Below are 22,940 nucleotides of genomic sequence, written 5' to 3' on the forward strand. Positions count from 1 at the left end.
TTCTCCTGCCTCAGGCTCCCAAGTAGCTGGGATTACAGGCATGCACCACCACACCTGGCTAATTTTTGTATTTTTAGTAGAGACGGGGTTTTACCATGTTGGCCAGGTTGGTCTTGAACTCCTGACCTAAGCAATCTGCCCATCTTGGCTTCCCAAAGTGCTGGGGTTACAGGCGTGAGCAACTGCACCTGGCCTTAGTACTGCTTTCTAAGAAACATACTACAATGGTTCCTCCAAAGTAATTTCTTCATTTTAGCTCTATCTCTTATTCTAACTAACTTTAATAATGAGAGGAGTTACATCACTTTAGAGGAAAGAAACTGTGCTTTGTGTTCTAAACCTTAGCCCAGGGAATTGCAAAATTTCAATACATTTTAAATAATGAATCTCTAGACTACTTTATTTTTCTGAAGAGTTACTGCTTTACTTTAGCTAAGATAAAATTGTAAGGTGAGAAGTCAGAGTGAAGAGTGGATAAAAGGAAAATCACAGGTTCAGTTATTGTGATGAATTAACAAGTTGGGTTGTATGTTACGTATCCAAAGTAACGTTCTTGATACTCTTTTGAAAGTTATCTAGTCATTATGGGAGTAGAAAGTTTAAAAATGTCTTTATCATATGTTATAATTGCACCTACTTTAGTAGTGGGCTAGGCCCAGTTTAATTGCGCTTGAGCTAAGACTTAAACCTTTTAGTAAACATAAGCACTATCATGGAGGGGCTAAGGGTGTGCATTCTGGAACTAGACAGCCTAATGTGAGTTTAAATTCTGGCTTCAGCACTTAACAGCTCAGTGCCTTTGGGCAAGTGAGTTACTTAGTTTCTCTGTGGCTCAGGTTCCTCAACTTTAGAATGGGAGTCATGACTTCATTTATTGTGTGGATTAATCTATTTATAGATTTGAATAAGCAAGAAAATTTAATCATGGTACACTACTTAATTCAGGATTGAATAATATTAAGATGTAATTAACCATAATATCACTGAATATGGATTTTTGTAAAAATTCTGTAAGAAAGATACAGTCTTTATCTTAATAGGACTGAATAGATGATAACTACAATGAATAAACTTAGAAGAACCACTATATGCATGTTACTTGGAACTATTAAGACAAGATATGTAGAAAGTTGAAGGTGGTTGTCTCTGAGAAGGTGGGAGGAAGAGCAAGGGGACCACAATTTTTGTGTATGATCTATTTATTTATTTGGGTGCAAAGAGAAGTCAAATTTATTCTCTCTCACCAGTCACCATTTAACTCACTCTCTACTAAGGAAAAAGTCAAGGCAGGTTCCACAACTTTACTGGTCATTTTTATATAATGGAGAGTTCTTGGGTCATTGTCAATCATTAAAAATTTTAGCTCGAGGCTGGGCGTGGTGGCTCATGCCTGTAATCCCAGCACTTTGGGAGGCCGAGGCGAGTGGATCACGAGGTCAAGAGATCGAGACCATCCTGGTCAACATGGTGAAACCCCGTCTCTACTAAAAATACAAAAAATTAGCTGGGCATGGTGGCGCGTGCCTGTAATCCCAGCTACTCAGGAGGTTGAAGCAGAAGAATTGCCTGAACCCAGGAGGCGGAGGTTGCAGTGAGCTGAGATCGCGCCATTGCTCTCCAGCCTGGGTAACAAGAGCGAAACTCAGTCTCAAAAAAAAAAAAAAAATTTTAGCTCTATCTTATAATAATATAACTCCAGGCCTGGCGTGGTGGCTCATGCCTGTAATCCCAGCACTTTGGGAGGCCAAGGTTGGGCGGATCACAAGGTCAAGAGATCAAGACTATCCTGGCCAACATGGTGAAACCCTGTCCCTCCTAAAAAAAAAATGCAAAAATTAGCTGAGTGTGGTGGCATGTGCCTGTAGTCCCAGCTACTCTGGAGGCTGAGACAAGAAAATTGCTTGAACCCAAGAGGCGGAGGTTGCGGTGAGCCGAGATCGTGCCACTGCACTACAGCCTGGGCAACAAGAGCGAAACTGCGTTTCTCTCCAGTCTGGCCTTGTGACTTATTACAACTTCATATTCAATGTTAATATTTTTTCCCTTCTCTCAGCTTGAGGGAGATTCACGCTGCAGTGGCAAAGGACATGGTTGGATTTTTTTTCTCTTCTTTCCTCATTTTCTTCTATCCCTCCCGTTGTTGCTTCTGACTGCTCTAGGGCTGGCCAAGGAGAGAGGGGATTAGGGGACAAGGGCCTAGTTTTGCACAGCCCGTATAGTTATGACCTGGCAGTTGGTGTCCTCTGAATGTGTTGTAGTTCCTTTCATCTGGGAAAAGTCTTTTCTTTGCTTGTGTATTCCTGTCTTGGCCCTCTGAGCTTCTGATGGTTCATCCTCTCTGTTTGGTCCCTCCTTCCATCCACAACTTCCTCTTGGATAGGATCCCTTTGAATAGGAGCTTAAACTAGCTCCCTCTGTCTCTCTGGATTCATAACTGGCCTCCCAAAAGCATGTGCCATGGAGGGGCAGCTTGATGCCAAGCAGGCCTTTTATTCTGGCCACAGTCTTCACCTTTAGAGTCTTTTGGTAAGAGTCATAGTCTAGTCACATGTTCCTTAAACTCCAAGAGAGACATGTTTTGCACTTCAAGGCATCTCCTTGAACCCCTCTCCCTTGGTTTAAGGCATAGGATATGCACACCAACCTCTCTTCTAGGAGGAAATGCTCAAGGCATCTTTAGGTTTCTCCAAAACAACCTCTCCTGCTAGTTTCTGGCTTTGTCTTCCTCTCATAGAGTGGTGATGGACTCATGTTGCTCTAACCTGTGTCACACTCACCTAACATGGTCCTCATAGATGGTTTAGCACAGGGCATTTCATACATTTATTGGAAAGGTTTTTTTTTTTTAACTTCCAATTCATTACAGGTCTATACCTGGCCCTTTATTGCATGACTGGTCTTCAGTTCACCTCACACTGGTGACGTATTATGTGAGTTCAACAGCACCTGAAATAGTCTGTTCAACAAGACAAGTCTATTGACCAGTTGTACTTCCAAAGCAATGTCAAATTATTCTAACAGTCTCTAAATACTTCCAGTTTCTGTATTTATCTTCTAGCAAACCAGTAAAAACAGTTTTCAGACTGGCACTTGTCCATGGGCATATTTTGAGTTGTACTGTTCCAACACTTTCCTTTAGGATTTGGGGATAGTGGCATTTATTGTGTTGTTCCCAGCCTGTGGGATATCAGTTGAAACTGACTAAAAAACTTCTAATTTGATATCCTGTTATAATTAGAATAGATTTTAATTAATTCCACATGTTTATTAAGCATTTGCTCTGTGCCACAGATCCCATAAAAACAAAAACAAAAACAAATAACTATATTTATTTACTTATTTATTTAGAGATGGAGTCTTGCTCTGTCACCCAGGCTGGAGTGCAGCAGTGCAATCTTGGCTCACTGCAACCTCCACCTTCCAGGTTCAAGTGATTCTCCTGGCTCATCCTCCTGAGTAGTTGGGATTACAGGTGGCTACCATTACGCCCAGCTAATAATTTATATTTTTTTAGTAGAGACGGGGTTTCACCATGTTGGTCAGGCTGGTCTTGAACTCCTGACCTCAAGTGATCGCCCACCTTGGCCCCCCAAAATGCTGGAATTACAGGTGTGAGCCACTGCGCCTGGCCAAATAACAAAATTTATATTGTGCTAGGAGGTGATAAGTGGTATGAAAAAAATGCTTCTGGTAAGGGGGAAGATAGTGTTGGGGTGGGATGATGGGTTTTACATTGCGTAGTCAGGGAACATTCTTTGATAAGGTGACATCTGATCAGAGCCAGGTATCTGGGTATAAGAGCCTTTTAGGCCGAAAGTTTTTTAGCATTATTTGCTGCTGCCGCTTTTTTTTTTGAGACAGAGTTTCGCTCTTGTTGCCCAGGCTGGAGTGCAATGGTGTGATCTCGGCTCACCGCAACCTCTGCCTCCCAGGTTCAAGCGATTCTCCTGCCTCAGCCTCCAGAGTAGCTGGGATTACAGGCATGGGCCACCAGGCTCTACTAATTTTGTATTTTTAGTAGAGACAGAATTTCTCCATGTTGGTCAGGCTGATTTTGAACTCCTGTGACCTTAGGTGATTTGCCCACCTTGGCCTCCTAAAGTGTTGGGATTACAGGTGTGAATTGGCCATTATTTGCTTCTTAATTTGTAGGCATGTTTTACTTTGATAAAAATACAAGTCAATTTAAAAATGAATGGGGAAAAAATGACGGGGAGATAAAGACATGCAAAGAGCATTTGTAAATTACCCTTTAAAGGAGTTTGCCTAAGAAGAGACTAAGGAATTTAGGCAGTAAGCCAGGGAGGTCGTAGGATTCAGAAAGGTCTTTGTAAGATGAGAGACATTTGAGATACTATTTTAGGAAGAAGAAAAGCAGCCTTTCCTGGGCCTGGACAGAATGCAGGTGAGGGTGAGGGTAGAAGTGGATACATCTGAGGATAGCTAGAAGTTGTTAAAGAAAAATAGTGCTGAGAACCCAGTTGCTGTTCAATAGTTGGACATTTGTTGAGGGATTAAGCTGCTTGGTTGAGTAGTGTTGTCAAAGCATGTTCCAGCCATTTAGAATTAGGAGTTAAGGTGAATGTTTCAATTGATCCAAGATAGAGGGTAGAATTGATAGCTCTAGAGGAGGCGGCTGGGATATCGATGTCAAGAAAATGCTTGAAATGATGCGTCATGAGGCTTGATGAGGAAGAACAGGAAATCTTAATGGCAGTCATGGGTCTGACCAGGAACAGAGCATTAGAGCTCTGGATTAGCTTGAAGAAGAGGGAGAGAGCTGGAGAGCCAGAAGTTGGAGGTCACAGTGTTGGATTACAATGAGAGTTCTGAGAATTGGTTTAGTACCAGGTGATGTCATCATCCAGAATGGGGCCATGGCATGCTGCGAGAGAGAAGATAAAGATTATTTGAGCTCAGGAGGTGAGGAACTTCTGTGGCTGAGGTGTTGGCTGGCTCATCCACATGTATGTGGAAATCTTCCAGATGACTACACTCAAAGTGGAGAAGAAGCAATGAGTCAGGTTCCAAAGTCCTCAGCAAATGAGGGGGTGTGGCCAGAGGTCAGACAGTGACAATTCAGGGAAAGGAAGACAGTAGCGTTGGATGATGGTTCCCCCTCACAGAGGAACAGGATTTCGATGAGACACGCAGGAGAAGCAGCAGCCTCCGTTGGAGGGATGCAGAGGTATGGAGAGCAGGCACTTAACAAATACACGTGGAATGACTGAGGTAAGACAAGCAGTGGAGATGGCACTTTTGTGAGGAGTTAGAGCTTCCTGACAATGGAATGAAGGTTCCAAAGGGCACCTAGGAAAGAGTTGACTAGCAAAAGGATGATAGTCTTTAAGAAGAGAGTTGCCCACAGGGCTTGAATTTGGGGTAGTGTACAAGCATGGTAGGGAGAAGTGGTATGGTGGATGAGTTCACCTGTGCTGAGATTCCAGCAGCTCTAGGGATGGAGCCAAGGGTAACCACAGACAGCCCTCTGCCATTGACACCAATAGTCTGTAGCCTTTGCTCCTGGCTGGATGGTGTGTCCATGAGACACTCTGGTCTGTCCTTAGGGTCCATGAGCTCTTCAAAGGCTTTTTGAGATCACTGGGACCTAAACATAAATTATTGATTCCAAGATAAGAAGCTTGGAACTTAATTTCAAAAACCATCTTTAATTAAATGACTAGTCATAATTTCAACTGCCCAGTTGCAATTCAACTTATATATAATTGTGCATAAGTGAAATTTAAAACTACACAAAAATAACTTTTAACAAAATATATTTTTCTTCTTTTTTTTTTTTTAGACAGGGTTTCACCATGTTGGTCAGGCTGGTCTTGAACTCCCTACCTCAGGTGATCTGCCCACCTTGGCCTCCAAAGTGCTTGGATTACAGGCACGAGCCACCATGCCTGGCCCAAAATATATTTTTCAAATAATAAAAGCCCTTTCAAACATTTAATGGAAAACGTATTGAACATGTCTAAGTATATGTATAATGTGATGGGACCTGAGTATGTGTAATGTGATGGGACCTGTAAAAAAAAATGTATTGAATGTGTCTGAGTGTATGTGTTGTGTGATGGGACCTGTAAAAGAAATTCTATGAGCATCATTTTTTTCTTTTTTTTTTTGAGACGATTCTCGCTCTGTCACTAGGCTGAAGTGCAGTGGCGTGATCTTGGCTCACTGCAATGGAGATGGAGATCTCCCGGGTTGAAGCAATTCTCCTGCCTCAGCCTCCCTAGTAGCTGTGACTACAGGCGCCTGCCACCACAATGAGCTAATTTTTGTATTTATTAGTAGAGATGGAGTTTCACCATGTTGGCCAGGACGATCTCTTTACCTCATGATTCGCCTGCCTCGGTCTCCCAAAGTGTTGGGCTGTGAGTGTCTGAAAACATCTTTGGCTTAGGTTCCAAATAGACGCTCAGTCAGAAGTTGTTCAGAAGGTGTGTGCTTGTGTGCGATTGAAGACGGTATTAGTAAAGATAACCAGGTCTGTAATACGACCTTGATTATGTGGCTGAGAAAGGGATCCACTAGTCTGAGGAATCTCTCCTTTTAGGGATGTCAGTTTTGGCATCTACTTTCGGTGATTTGGTGGCCTAATTTTATTATTTCTTCAAGAGCTCTTAAATATCATATGATTTGAGATGCATGTGGAGAGATTAGAAAGGATAGAAATTTTTCAGGCTCATGTGGGAAAGAAGGTAGAATTTGGAGTTTAAGAACTAGATTTAAACTGGAACAATCACTCACCTCTTTTAGCTATCGTTTTCCCTTACATAGAATTAGAATGATAGCAATGTAAACTTTGTAAGATTGTTGCAGGGATTAAATGAGATAATATTTTTGACAAGTTTTATGAGCTATTAAATGCACTACACATGTAGTTATGATTGACAGTGGTTTTAGATGGTGATAATAGGGATGAAAAGAAAGTAAGATGGTGGATTCATGACCCCCATATATTTTTTATATTTATAAAAAAATAAAAATTTTTATTATTTATAATAAAATAAATAATAAAAATATTTATTTTATTAATATAAAATTATTTTTTAATTAATTTATTTTTATTTTATTTTATTTTATTATTATGTTTTTAAAGACGGGGTTTCACCATGTTGGTCAGGCTGATCTTGAACTCCCGACCTCAGGTGATCCGCCCGCCTTTGCCTCCAAAGTGCTTGGATTACAGGTGTGAGCCACCACGCCAGGCTATAAAATTATTTTTAATTGTTTTTTTAAGAGATGTAATCTCGCTCTGATGCCCATGCTGGAGTGCAGTGGTGGACTCATGGCCCTCTGCAAGCTTGAACTCCTGGAGTCAAGTGATCCTCTCACCCTGGCCTCTCAAATTACTGGGATTATAAGTGTGACCCACCAGATGCAACCTTATTTTTAATTTTTATGGATACTAATAGTTGTACATATTTATGGGGTACATGTTTAAAAAATTTTTTTTTTATTTTTCAATAGTTGCAAGTTTAGCAGATGTTTATTTTAAGAGACAGGGTCTCTCTGTGTTGCCCAGGCTGGAGTGCAGTGGTTATTCACAGGTGTAAAGTATACTACTGCCTTGTACTCCTAGGTTCTAGCGATCTTCCCACCTCAGTCTCCCAAGTAGTAGGACTATAGGTATGCACCACGGAGCCTGGCTTACTGTGGTATTTTGAGACAGGCATAGTGTGTAATGATCAAATCACAACTGGGATACTCATCACTTCAAACATTCAAACTTTAGCATTCCTTTATGCTGGGAGACATTCTATACCTTCTCTTCTAGCTAGTTTGAACTATACAATAAAGTATTAACTATAACTGTCCTATGTTGCTACCAAACGCGGGATCTTGTTCCTTCTGAGTGTATTTTTGTACTCATTAACCAGTCTCTCTTCATCTCCCCACTCTGCCCAACCTTCCCAACTTATAGTAAACACCTTTCTATTTTCTATCTTCATGAGATCCACTATTTTAACTCCAACGAGTGAGAACAGGCAATATTTTTCTCTTTGTGCTTGGCTTACTTCACTTAACACCTTCCAGTTCCATCTATGTTGCTGTAAATGACAGAATTTCATTCTTCCTTATGGCTGAATAATATTCCATTGGGTATATATATCACAATTTCCTTATCATTTCATCCATTGATGGACCCTTAGGTTGATTTCATATCTTGCTATTGAAATGCCTTAGTACGTTGGTCTGGACAAAGATTTCTTCAGTAAGACCTCAAAAGCACAGGAAACCAAAGCAGACTGACAAATGGGATTACATCAAGCTAAAAAACTTCAGAGGAAACAACAAAGAGAAGAGACAGCCCACGGAATGGGGAAAAAAACATTTGCTAGCTATTCATCTGACAAGTGATTAATAACCAGAATATATGAGGAACTCAAAGAACTCAAGAGCAAAATAGCAAATAATCTTACTAAAAAATGGGCAAAAGATCTAAATAAATATTTCCCTAAAGAAGACATAAAAATGACCAACAGGTATATGAAAAGATGCTCAGCATCACTAATTGTCAAGGAAATGCAAATTAAAACTACAATGAGATATTATCGTACCCTGGTTAAAATGGCTATTATCAAAAAGAAAATAAATGCTAGGAGAGATTCAGGGAAAGGAGAATGCTCATTGGTAGGAATGTAAATTAGTACAGCCACTATGGAAAGCTGTGCCTAGCTTAAAAAGTTTAAATTTTAAAATTCTAGTTATTTTTAACTTAATAAAAAATGTCATCATACTTTATGTAATTATTTGAAACTCACTTTTATCACTTAATATGCTATTGCTAATATTCAGCTGTATTGTTCACTATGGTTTATTTGTTTTGACTTTTGTATGACTATACCACAGTTTGCTCATTTGCTCTCTTGTAAGTGGACATGTGTTTTCAGGCCTGTACTGTATGAGTGCCTCTCTGAGTTTTCTTGTACATGCCCCTTACTGTTCATGTGCAGTTTTTCTTGTGTATATGCTTAGTGGAATTGCTAGATCACAGGGTATGGATGAAAGTTCAACTTTAGGAGATAATGCCAAACTCTTTTTCAAAATATCTGCACCAATTTATACTTTCCTCAGCCATGTCTAAGTGAGCATGAGGAACCATGTTATTTTCAACACATAGTAACATTAGACGTAAAAATTTTTTTCCATTTGAACACATGCAATCTGTCAACCTCATTGTGGGCTTGATTTGCTTTACCTTGATTGTTAATGATGCCACACATCTTTTCTTTTCTTTCTTTTACTTTTTTTTTGTTTTTTTAAATTTTTTTTATTATTATTAAAAAATTTTTTTTTTCTCCGCACCCCCAACCCTTTCTTTTACTTTCGATTGCATTTATTTTAATGCTAAATTTATTCCCGTGCCGTAAGTTTTTGTTTCTTCAGTTTCTTTGGGGATATCTTTTTCTTCTGGGCAACCTCCTCTTCTGGTTTAGGAACAATTTCTTCCTTTTCAGTAAAGATCATCTCGATGTGGCAGGGAGAGCTCATGTATGGGTTAATCCGACCATGAGCTCTGTTGGTCTGGCAGCATGTCTTAGGTGCTTTGTTCACTTGGATATGCTCAATGACCAGAGAATCTACCTCTAAACCCTTAAGTTCAGCATTACTCTCTGCATTTTTAAACATGTGCAGCAAAAATTCGGCACTCTTTTTGAGCCACCGAACTTGTGTCCAGCCCCATGGCTTGGCCTGGACACACCTACAGCTCTGCCATTGTAATGTTGGAATGTTATACACTGTTTCTGTAAAGTGATATCTTTCAGATACTTCATGGCTTTTCATATATGCCTACCCTTGGGAGCCTGGGGAGTTTCATGAGTGTTCTTAAAGCGAGCATGAAGATTTGAACCTCTTGATTTGCATGATTTTGTGGGGTTCTGTGGGTCAAGTGGATAGCGAACCATTTTCACAGATTATCCTCAGGCCACTTAGGGAAAGAGGAAAGAGCCCCACACATCTTTTCATATGTTCATATCTTTTCGTGTGTTTGTTAGCCATATGTGTTTTCTCTTCTGCAAAATGTCTGTCCATTTCATTTACTTTTTATTTTATTTTATTTTATTTTATATTTGATACAGAGTCTCACTCTGTCGCCAGGTGCCAGGCAGGAGTGCAGTGGCACAATCTCGACTCACTGCACCCTCCGCCTCCCGGGTTCAAGCAATTCTCCTGCCTCAGCCTCCCGAGTAGCTGGGACTACAGGCGCATGCCACCACACCCAGCTAATTTTTGTATTTTTGGTAGAGACGAGGTTTCACCATGTTGGCCAGGATGGTCTCAATCTCTTAACCTCATGATCCGCCCACCTTGGCATCCCAAAGTGCTGGGATTACAGGCTTGAGCCACCACGCCTGGCCTGCTTTTTTTCTTGTTTGGGTGTTTGTGTGTTTTTGACTGATTTGAGTGGGGTTTTTTTTTGGATTTTTTTTTAATTGTACTTTAGTTTCTGGGGTACATGTACAGATCATGCAGGATTGTTGCATAGGTACATATATGGCAATGTGGTTTGCTGCCTCCATCCCCCTATCACCTATATCTGGCATTTCTCCCCATGTTATACCTCCCCAACCTCCCCACCCCCTGCTGTCCCTCCCCTAGCCCCGTCGTCCAACAGACCCCAGTGTGTGATGCTCCCCTCCCTGTGTCCATGTATTCTCATTGTTCAACACCCACCTATGAGTGAGAAAATGTGGTGTTTGATTTTCTGTTCTTATGTCAGTTTGCTGAGAATACTGGTTTCCAGATTCATCCATGTTCCCTGTGAAGGACACAAACTCATTGTTTCTTATGGCTGCATAGTATTCTATGGCATATATGTGCCACATTTTCTTTGTCTAGTCTATCATTCATGGGCATTTGAGTTGGTTCTAGGTCTTTGCTATTGTAAACAGTGCCTCAGTGAACATACGTGTGCATGTGTCTTTATAATAGAATGATTTATAATCCTTTGGGTGTATATCCAGTAATGGGATTGATGGGACAAATGAAATTTCTGTTTCTAGTTCCTTGAGGAATCGCCACACTGTCTTCCACAATGATTGAACTAATTTACACTCCCACCAACAGTGTAAAAGTGTTCCTATTTCTCCATATCCTTTCCAGAGTCTATTGTCTCCATATTTTTTAATGATCGCCGTTCTAACTGGTGTGAGATGGTATCTCTCAATGTGGTTTTGATTTGCATTTCTCTAATGACCAGTGATGATGAGCACTTTTTATATGTTTGTTGGCCTCATAGATGTCTTCTTTTGTAAAGTGTCTGTTCATATCCTTCGCCCACTTTTGAACGGGTTTGTTTGTTTTTTTTTCTTGTAAATCTGTTTTAGTTCTTTGTAGATTCTGAATATTAGCCCTTTGTCAGATGGGTAGATTCTAAAAATTTTTTCCCATTCTGTTGGTTGCCTAATGATTGTTTCTTTTACTGTACAGAAGCTCTGGAATTTAATTAGATCCCATTTGTCTATTTTGGCTTTTGTTGCCAATGCTTTTGGTGTTTTGGTCATGAAGTCCTTGCCTATGCCTATGTCCTGAATGGTTTTGCCTGGGTTTTCTTCTAGGGTTTTCATGGCGTTAGGTCTTATGTTTAAGTCTTTAATCCATCTTTAGTATAAGATGTCAGGAAGGGGTCCAGTTGCTGCTTTCTGCACATGGCTAGCCAGTTTTCCCAATACCATTTATTAAACAGGGAATCCTTTCCCTATTGCTTGTTTTTGTCAGATTTGTCAAAGATCAGATGGTTGTAGATGTGTGGCATTTCCTCTGAGGTTTCTGTTCTGTTCCATTGTTCTATATCTCTGTTTTGGTACCAGTACCATGCTGTTTTGATTACTGTAGCCTTGTAGTATAGTTTGAAGTTAGGTAGTGTGATGCCTCCAGCTTTGTTCTTTGTGCTTAAGGATTGTCTTGGCTATGTGGGCTCTCTTTTAAGGTGGTTTTCCCCAGATCTGTGAAGAAGGTCATTGGTAGCTTGATGGGGATAGCATTGAATCTATAAATTACTTTGGACAGTATGGTCATTTTCACGATATTGATTCTTCCTAACCATGAGCCTGGAATGTTTTTCCATCTGTTTGTGTCCTCTCTTATTTCCTTGAGCAGTGGTTCATAGTTCTTGAAGAGGTCCTTTACATCCTTTGTTAGTTGTATTCCTAGGTATTTTCTTCTCTTTGCAGCACGTGTGAATTAGAGTTTGCTCTTGATTTGGCTCTCTGTTAGTCTGTTATAGGAATGCTTGTGATTTCTGCACATTGATTTTGTATCTGAGACTTTGCTGAAGTTGCTTATCAGTTTAAGGAGATTTTGGGCTGAGATGATGGGGTCTTCTAAATATACAATCATGTCATCTGTAAATAGAGACAATTTGACTTCCTCCTTTTCTAATTGAATACCCTTTATTTCTTTTTCTTGCCTGATTGCTCTGGCTAAAACTTCTAGTACTGTAATAAATAGGAGTGGTGAGAGAGGGCACCCTTGTCTCATGCCAGATTTCAAAGGGAATGCTTCCAGTTTTTGCCCATTTAGTATGATATTGGCTGTGGGTTTGTTGTAAAGAGCTTTTATTATTTTGAGATATGTTCCATTGATACCTAGTTTATTGAGAGTTTTTAGCATAAACGGCTGCTCAGTTTTGTCAAAGGCCTTCTCTGCATCTATTGAGATAATCGTGTGCTTTTTGTCTTTGGTTCTGTTTATGTGGTGGATTATGTTTATAGACTTGTGTATGTTGAACTGGCCTTGCATCCCCAGGATGAAGCTTACTTGATCGTGATGGATAAGCTTTTTGATTTGCTGTTGCAATTGATTTGCCAGTATTTTATTGAAGATTTTTGCATCTGTGTACATCATGGATATTGGCCTGAAGTTTTCTTTTTTTGTTGAGTCTCTGCTGGGTTTTGGTATCAGGATGATGTCAGTCTCATAAAATGATTTGGGAAGGATTCCCTCTTTTTGTATTGTTTGGAATAGTTTCAGAAGGAGTGGTACCAGCTCCTGTTTGTATGTCTGGTAGAATCGGTTGTGAACCCATCTGGACCTGGACTTTTTTTGGGTGGTAGGCTATTAATTGCTGCCTCAACTTTAGCCCTTGTTCTTGGTCTATTCAGGGTTTCAACTTCTTCCTGGTTTGGGCTTGGGAGGGTGCAAGTTTCCAGGAATTTATCCATTTCTTCCAGGTTTACTGGTTTATGTGCATAGAGTTGTTTGTAGTAATCTCTGATGGTAGTTTGTATTTCTGTGGAATCTGTGGTGATATCCCCTTTATCGTTTTTTATTGCATCTATTTGATTCATCTCTCTTTTCTTTTTTATTCATCTGGCTAGCAGTCTATTTTGTTGATCTTTTCAAAAAACCAGCTCCCGGATTTGTTGATTTTTTTGAAGTGTTTTTTGTGTCTCTATCTCCTTCAGTTCTGCTCTGATCTTAGTTATTTCTTGTCTTCTGCTAGGTTTTGAGTTTTTTTGATCTTGCTCCTCTAGCTCTTTCAGTTTTGACGATAGGGTGTCAATTTTAGATCTTTCCTCGCTTCTCATGTGGGCATTTTTTGCTATAAATTTCCCTCTAGACACTGCTTTAAATGTGTCCCAGAGATTTTGGTACGTTGTGTCTTCGTTCTTGTTGGTTTCCAAGACTCTGGGAGTCTAAGTCTCTTTATAGGTCATTAAGAACTTGGTTTATGTATCTGGGAGCTCCTGTATTGGGTGCATATATATTTAGGATCGTTAGCTCTTCTTGTTGCATTGATCCTTTTACCTTTATGTAGTGCCCTTCTTTGTCTCTTTTGATCTTTGTTGGTTTAAAGTCCATTTTATCAGTGACTAGGATTGCAACTCCTGCTTTGTTTTGCTCTCCATTTGGTTGGTAAATCTTCCTCCATCCCTTTATTTTGAGCCTATGTTTGTCCTTGCAAGTGAGGTGGGTTTCCTGAATACAGCACACCAATGGGTCTTGACTTTTTATCCAATTTGCCAGTCTGTATCTTTTGATTGGGGCATTTAGCCCTTTTACATTTAAGGTTAATATTGTTACGTGTAAATTTGATCCTGCTATTTTGATGCTAGCTGGTTGTTTTGTCTGTTAGTTGACGTAGTTTCTTCATTGTGTCAATGCTCTTTACCATTTGGTATGTTTTTGGAGTGGCTGATACTGGTTATTCCTTTCCATGTTTAGTGCTTCTTTCAGGAGCTCTTATAAGGCAGGCCTGGTGTTGACAAAATCTCTCAGCAATTGCTTATCTGTAAAGGATTTTATTTCTCCTTTGCTTATGAAGCTTAGTTTGGCTGGATATGCAATTCTAGGTTGAAAGTTCTTTTCTTTAAGGATGTTGAATATTGGCCCCCACTCTCTTCTGGCTTGTAGGGTTTCTGCCGAGAGATCTGCTGTGAGTCTGATAGGCTTCCCTTTGTGGGTAATCCGACCTTTCTTTCTGGCTGCCCTTAGCATTTTTTCCTTCATTTCAACCATGGTGAGTCTGACGATTATGTGCCTTGGGGTTGGTCTTCTTGAGGAATATCTTTGTGGTGTTTTCTGTATTTCCTGGACTTGAATGTTGGCTTGCCTTGCTAAGATGGGAAGTTCTCCTGGATAATATCCTGAAGAGTGTTTTCTAGCTTGGATTAATTCTCTCTGTCACATTCAGGTATGCCTATCAAACGTACATTAGGTCTTTTCACATAATCCCATATTCTTGGAGGCTTTGTTCATTTTTTTTCACTTTTTTCCTCTAATCTTGCCTTCTTGTTTTATTTCCTTGTTGATCTTCAATCTCTGATATCCTTTCTTCTGCTTGGTCGATTCGACTATTGAAACTTGTATATGTTTCATAAAGTTCTCATGCTGTGTTTTTCAGCTCCATCAAGTCATTTATATTCTTCTCTCAGCTGTTTATTCTCATTAGCATTTCATCTAACCTTTTTTCAAGGTTCTTAGTTTCTTTGCATTGAGTTAGAACATGTTCTTTTAGCTTAGAGAAGTTTGTTATTACCCACCTTCTGAAGCCTATTTCTATCAATTCATCAGACTCTTTCTCCATCCAGCTTTGTTCCCTTGCTGGTGAGGAGTTGTGATCCCTTTGGGGAGGAGAGACATTCTGGTTTTGGGTGTTTTCATCCTTTTTGCACTGGTTTCTTCCCATCTTTGTGGATTTATCTACCTGTGGTCTTTGTAATTGGTGACTTTCGGATGGAGTCTCTGAGTGGACATTCTTTTTGTTGATGTTGAAGCTATTTTTTTTTTGGTTTTTTAGTTTTTCTTCCAACAGTCAGGTCCCTCTGCTGCAGGACCGCTGGAGGTCCACTGCAGACCCTGCTTGCTTGGGGATCACCTGTGGGGGCTGCAGAACAGTAAGGGTTGCTGCCGGTTTCTTCTTCTGGTATCTTTGTCCCAGAAGGGTAACCGCCAGATGTAAGTCTGAGCGCCCCTTTATGAGGTGTCTCTTTGAATATAGGGGGGTCAGGGAGCTGTTTGAGGGAATAGTCTGTCCCTTATAGGAGCTCAAGTGCTGTGCTGTGAGCTCCGTTGTTTTGTTCAGAGCTGCTGTGCAGGTACATTTCAGTCTGCTGCAGCAGAACTCATAACTACTTCTTTTCCCAGGTGCTCTGACCTGGGAAGATGGGGCTTTCTTTATAAGTTCCTGACATGCTGCTGCCTTTTTTCAGAGATGCCCTGCCCAGCAAGGAGGTAGTTTAGTCACAGTCTGCCAGCAGAGGCGTTGCTGAGCTGCCGCAGGCTCTGCCCAGCTGCAGTGTAAAATTCCTTGTGGTTTTGTTTACAGAGGTACAGTTAGAACTGCATCGGTAATGGCAGACTGCCTCAGTAATGGCGGACTGCCTTGGTAGTGGCAGACCTTCTCGGTGATGGCAGATGCCCTTCACCCCACCAAGCTGGACCATCCTTGGTCCAGCTGCACTTGCTGTGAAATTCTCAATCCAGAGTGTTTCAGATTGCTGGTCTTTGTGGGGATGGGACCTGCCAAGCCAGATCACCTGGCTCCCTGTTTCAGCCCCTTCTTTTTCAGTTGAGTGGGTGGCTTTTCTCCGTGGCATTCCAGGCACCAGTTGAAATAGCTGCCTAGATCTGTGTGAGTTTTTGTGCAGAGAACTGCTGTGCTGGCTGAAACAGCTGTGCTAGAAACTCGTGGTGCTTTTCGGCCTGGGTATCTCCTGGTCTGTGGGCAGTAAAAACTCATTTGGAAATGTGGTGATCATTCACCCTCTGCTTTCTGTCTGGGAGCTGCACTCCAGAGCTGTTTCTATTCAGCCATCTTGGATCTCCTTGAGTGGGTTCTTTATATATTTTGTTCACTGAATTTTAATTTATATTATTTTATTTTTCATTGCTTGGTATTTTTGACACCCTCTTATTCCTAACTTCTACTTTTGCTACTCCTTTCCCTTTATTTAAACATATAAAATATGTTTCTTTCATATGTAATATCTGATAATTAACATACCTGAAGTTTTTCCCTATAGGTTTGTCTGTTGTTTCTATAGTTTGATCAGTAGTGCCTTGTTTCATTGTATGTTTTGTGACTTTCTTGTTGCCTAGTTTGCAGTGCAGTGGCATAATCTTGGCTCACTGCAACCTCCATGTCCTAGTTCAAGCAATTCGCCTGCCTTATCCTCTCGTGTAGCTGGGATTACAGGCACCTGCCACCACACCCGGCTAATTTTTGTATTTTTAGTAGAGATGGGGTTTTGCCATGTTGACTAGGCTGGTCTTGAACTCCTGACAGGTGATCTGCCCACCTTGGCCTCCCAAAGTGCTGGGTGTGAGCCACCCCACCTGGCTGCTTTGTGACTTTTTATTATGAGCTTATGTCTGACTGAACTTTATCTGCAGTAATTTTAGAGGCTTGAAATGAAGGAACATTTCTCCAGAGAGGATAGTCTCTTATTTTTGCCAGGGAAATTTAAAAAAAAAATCTCCACTGAGTGCAGGTGACTCACACCTGTAATCCCAGCACTTTGGGAGGCCGAGGCAGGCAGATCTCTTGAGCTTAGGAGTTCGAGACTAGCCTGGGCAACATAACAAGATGTCCTCTCTACTAAAAATCAAAAAAATTAACTGGGCATGGTGGTGCTGCCTGCCTGTAGTGTTAGCTACTCAGGAAACTGAGGTGGGAGGCTCATTTGAGCCTGGGAGGTCAAGGCTGAGATTGTGCCACTGCACTTCAGCCTGGGTGATAGAGCGAGACTCTGTCTCAAAAAAAAACCATAAAAATAAAATCTCAGTTTCACAGTTTTTCATACTGCATAGATTGTGTGAACTTGGGCCGTAAAGTGCACATGAGAATCAGCTTGTGGTTATGAAGTCTTTTTTTCTACTCTGTCCAGCCACAAGCTTGACATGAGCAAATGTCCTTGCAATCTCAAGGTATTTTTGTTTGGTTTTCCTAGTTCATGCTTTCCCTGGCTTTATTTGTTTCTGGTTTTCTTTTTGTTTTTTTTCACCGAGACTCCTTTGGCTTTGTCTTCTGTCCTTTGCCTTCTGCCTTCTGTCTACTGTTTTGGCTTGGTGGTCAAGTGAAATTTTAGATGAGAGGGAATCAGCCCAACATTTCTGCATTTGTGTTTTTGCTTTTCTATTGCTCTAGCCTCTGAGAATTTTTCTTATTTTCCTGCCCCTTGGCTGATACATTTAAAAATATTTTATCTGGCCAGGCGCATGGCTTATGCCTATAATCCCAGTACTTTGGGAGGCCGAGGTGGGTGGATCATAACATCAGGCGATTGAGACCATCCTGGTTAACATGGTGAAACCTCATCGCTACTAAAAAGACAGAAGTAGCCGGTGGTACATGCCTGTAGTCCCAGCTATTTGAGAGGCTAAGGCAGGAGAATCATTTGAACCCAGGAGTTGGAGGTTGCAGTGAGCCGAGATCATGCCACTGCACTCCAGCCTGGGCGACAAAGTGAGACTCTGTCTCAAAAAATATATATATATATTTTATCCAGCATTTTTAGCTACTGTACAGCAGGAAGGTTTGCTAGAATGTCAAGTCTGCAATATATCTGAGAAACCCTTGCTTTGTATTTCTATGACTAAAGAGGCTCCTCAAAATAGGTCCCTTCAAGTCAGAGGCATATGTACTCCACAGTTTTAGCATTCATCCCTAGAGCCACCAAAAGTTAAAAAAAAAAAAAATCTGTACATCGTTGTCAAAGTACACCAGCCATTGTCTGCCAAGACATAGCTTTCAGTCCTTACTTCTAGTATAATTTCATTTCTATGTAGGGCTGTGCAGTACATTTAGCCAATTGTTTCTTATCTCTTGATCTTAAAGCACATGGCATAGGACCTTCATTTCCAACAGAGGGTAGAATTCATGTTTATATAAGATATTGAGATGTGCTGTAGTGACTCACTTACTTCAAGTCTCAAATTTCAGTAAATATTTGTCATTTCTGTTAAGCCAGATCAACTTCCTAATTGCACAATGTTTTGTTATAATTTGGAGTTGAACGTAAAACCTCCAGTAGAGAAAATGTTGATATAATATTTTTATGATAAAATCAGATAAATTATTAAATAGCAGTTGTGATTGTCAAATTATTTTATTTTATTGTTGATTTATCATTGGTTTTTATTTGTTGTTTTTGGTAATTGACGACATTCTAAAAAAAGGTCGTAGTCCAAAATACGCTTTTATTTTTGAAAGGACGGTGAGTTATGCCATTAGGAGAAGGTGTTTTCCATCTTCTTACATGTGCTAATCAATACGTGATATCTCTGACTTATTAGCATTTAAACTTAGTTTAGGGTGACTATATAAAGAGACTCTTTAGAAGTTTGAAAATGAAACAGTAAAGATATGGAATTTGGATATCAAAAAAGCTTTAGAGATGATAGATTCGTGGACAATTTAGGAACATCAAAAGTTATCCAGCCTGAGTTGTCATGTTGAGGGAACAAGGCCCAGAACAGTGACCTGAGATGCCAAACTTTCAGAACCATGATTAGAAGCAAGACCTCATAGTTGAGAACACTCTCTTTAATGCTGCATTGTTTCCCTGTTTATATGCCATGTTTAAGCATTTATGAGTTTTTATACTTACAAACTAAACAAAAATTATTTCTACTTACATGTTTTGTAAAATGAACTGACACCCCCCCATGTTGAAAATTGATTTAGAAAACCCAGACATTTAATGTTTTTTAAAAAGCTACTTAATAATATTTGGAATTTATGGGAGTATTAAGCAGGCAACATAGCTTTCTCAAGTTTATTTCTAGAACACGAGTAATCACCATGACTCCAGACAAACCCGTCTGTTTATTAAAGCAAAAGAATCAGGAAGTCTGAGATGCAGACGTTTCAGGATGCTAGGGAAGTGAAATGAGAGCCCTGCTTTTTATAAACAAATGACTATCATTATTTCCTGTTTTTAAATCATTTAAAAACTGTTTTGGAACTTTATCAGCTCCCTGTAAATCCAGAGATAACCATAAATGAGACTGTAAGAGAAATGAAGTTATAAAGACAGGCATTTCATATCAACAGCATTTTTATTGATGCTGATCAACAATATTAACAGTAGTGGGCATTTCTGAAGCACTTCCTGTGAGTCAGGCTCTGTGCTCGCAATGGGCATTAGGTCATTTAATCCTAACAGTAACCCTGAGAGGTAGATATTCTTTATAAATAAGAAAGCCAAAGCTCAGAAAGTTTAAGTAGCTTGTCCAAAGTCCTATAGTAATGGAGCTGGGTCAAGAGGCACAGAGTTCTGCCAGACTTCAGGGCCAGGTCTAACCTCAGTTCTCTATTATTATCTCCCTAGTTAGCTTGCTGAGAGCAATCTCATTTCTGATTTATGATTAGGAGGGTTAACTGTGGGTTGTGAGACTATGTTGTGCATTAAATCTCTTGTTCTATAACAAGCTTCAGGGCAAGTATTGCAGGCAATGATAAGTAAGATAAATAAGAAACAAGGATAAATATGAAAAAACTCATATTTATTGCAGGATATTGGTACTTATTGAGCACATACATACTATGTGCTTGTTAGTACAGGTGCTTTGGCAAAATTCTTTCACTATTTGTTTTTCCATTCCACAAATATTTTCTGAGCACCTGCTATGGGTTTGTCACCATGCTAGGTACTAGGGACACAACATGAATGAAACAAAGAACTTACTTTCCAATGGGGGAGACAGACAACAAGCAGATTAACAAATAAATACATAATATGTCCGATGGTAATAAGTGCTCTGGGGGAAAGTGAAGCAGGGTGAGGGGCATAGAATAATTGGGGGAAGGGTAAAGTTACATAAGCCTTTTAGAGGAAGAACTTGCTTTAAAAGGGGGGCATTTGAGCAGAGACCTAATTGCACATCAAGAGGCCTTGTAGGTCATGGTGCGGGCTTTGGATTTTACCCTGAGTGAAGTGGAAAGCCACAGAAGGGTTTTGAGCACAGTCACGATGTACTCTGATTTAGGTTTTTAAAGACTCAATCTAGCTTCCGTCTAAAGCTTGTTGAGGATAAGGAGACAAGCAAGATCAGTTGGATGATATTTTGCGATAATTGTTCAGGCAATTCCAAATGCAACTTGGAATAAACTTGGTGTGGTGGTTCATGCCTGTAATCTCAGCACTTTGGGAGGCCGAGGCAGGCGGATCATCTGCGGTTAGGAGTTCAAGACCAGCCTGGCCAACGTAGTGAAACCCCATTTCTATTAAAAATACAAAAAAATTAGCCAGGTGTGGTGGCATGCACCTATAGTCCCAGCTACTCAGGTGGCGGAGGCAGGAGAATCGCTGGAACCCGGGAGGCGGAGGTTGCAGTAAGCGAGATTGCACCACTGCACTCTGCACTCCAGCCTGGGCAACAGAGTGAGACTCCATCTCAAAAAAAAAAAAAAAAAAAAAAAAAAGGAACAACATAGCTATAATTTTTTGAATACCTACTATGTACTCTATGTATATCATTTTAGTAATCCAGTTGAATTTAGTTATTCTTGTGTTTTAGAAGATGATAAAACTCAAAATCTCTCAGTGGCTTATGCTCTAACGGAAGCATATCAGACATTGTGGCAGCAGTTTTTCGTGGCAGATCTTCAGACTCCCATCAGGTCACGTCAAAGATTATATTCTACCCAGGGAGTCAGGAAGGCAGATGAGAAGGTAAGGCCATCTCTCTATGACTCAACAGAGTGGTAATGATGTTTCCCTGACTTCCAACTAGGGAAACAAGGCTGAGCATGGTGGCTCATGCCTGTAATTGCAGCACTTTAGGAGGCTGAGGTGGGAGGAGCACTTGAGCCCAAGAGTTCCAGACCAGCCTGAGCAACATAGTGAGATAATCCCCCAGCCACTCTTCTCCCATCTCTTCAAAAAATAAAAAAATGAGCTAGGTGTGGTGGCACACCTGTAGCCCAGCTACTTGGGAGGCTGAGGTGGGAGAATTGCTTGAGCCTGGAAGATCAAGGCTGCAGTGAGCTGGGATCTCACCACCACACTCCAGCCTGGGTGACAGAGCAAGGCATTCTCTCTCTGTCTCTCTCTCTCTGTCTCTCTGTCTCTCTGTCTCTGTCTCTGTCTCTCTCTCTCGACATACACACACACACACAGTTCAGGAAGAGAGTGAAGGATGACACAAGGGAACAGATAGTCATATGTTCTATGGTGTGCTTGTTTTTTGTGATAGAATTCATCATATTGTTTATTGTCGGAGGTAGCACACATACACACACACCACTAGGGAAGCAGAAAGGTGGATTGTCACAATTAAAGTGTTCCAGGCCATATTTCTCTTCAGTGATATTCTGAATTGGGCTAGGCTGTTTCTGTTAGGACAGACTCATTTGACTCCTGAAATTTCTGTCTCTGTGATTGTCAGAAATGGCTTCAGGAAAAGTCATGAAGTAGGCAGCTTATCTTACTTCTAGGATCTTCAGTGTTCCCTTTTCATTTTATCAAAACACTTCTGTAGGACGTACTCTGGTAGCCTTATTCATACTGAAGTATAAATGACTGATACTGTGCCACTTAGTATTTTTCTTCCATGGGTAGTTTGATTAGAAATAAAAAGCTTTAAGCCAAAACAATAGATCTGTTACTAGAAATTTAGGTGACAGTATGCAGGTGATGTGCAGGGAAGCAGTTATTTTTTTCAAGACCTCAAAATGATATATTGTTGGTCATATAGCTATAATCATTACAATTCTAAGTACTTGATACCTAGTTTTCATTTTATCTTTTTATCTTATAATGCTATGGAAATGTATTAAGTAGTATGTGCTGAGCAGGCATCATATTACAGGATTTACATATATCATTTCATTTTAATACTTGGGTCTAGTGAAGTAGGTATGATTATTCATGTTTAGAATATGAGCAAGTTAGAGAGGTTAAATAACTTTCTTGGGTAGTACTATGGCTAGTTAATTATGCAGCTGGGTGAAGTACTCTGGCTTCTTAACTCAGCTTGGTAAATAGAAGTCCTGCATACTTTTTCTTTCCATAAAACTGTAAAGTGTAAATTATGGCAGGTGTTTCTACTTCCCTGAAATGTAGTAAAGGTGAGTCATAAGTTTTTTATACAGTAATGTAATAAGACAATTGTATTAGTTAGGACTCCCCAGAAACAGATCAATAGGATATATTAGTTATAACACACACACACACACACACACACACACACACACACACACACACACACAGAGAGAGAGAGAGAGAGAGAGAGAGAGAGATTTATTTTAAGGAATTAGCTCGGGAGATCTAAAATCTGTAGCTGATATTGCAATCTTGAGTCCAAATTCTGAGGGCATCAGGCTGGAAACTCAGGCAAGGTCTCTACCTTGTAGTCTTGAGGAAAATTCTTTCTTTGGGAAACCATGTTCTTTGCTCTTAAGGCCTTCTACTGATTGGAGAAGGCTCACCCACTATATGGAGGATAATCTGCTTTACTTGAAGTCTACTGATTTA

General features: G+C 40.2%; 1 protein-coding gene and 1 pseudogene across 14 annotated transcripts in view; one reads left to right on the forward strand and one right to left on the reverse strand.

The window, feature by feature from the left end:
• Window positions 1-22,940, forward strand: part of DST (dystonin) — a 497,116-nt gene that overhangs the window by 77,959 nt on the left and 396,217 nt on the right. The window lies entirely within an intron of this gene.
• Window positions 9,370-9,923, reverse strand: LOC110567120 (large ribosomal subunit protein uL22-like; annotated as a pseudogene).

This window comes from Aotus nancymaae, unplaced genomic scaffold, assembly GCF_030222135.1.
Source record: "Aotus nancymaae isolate 86718 unplaced genomic scaffold, 86718_ANA_hifiasm-v0.15.2.pri h1tg000040l, whole genome shotgun sequence".
Classification (NCBI taxonomy): domain Eukaryota; kingdom Metazoa; phylum Chordata; class Mammalia; order Primates; family Aotidae; genus Aotus; species Aotus nancymaae.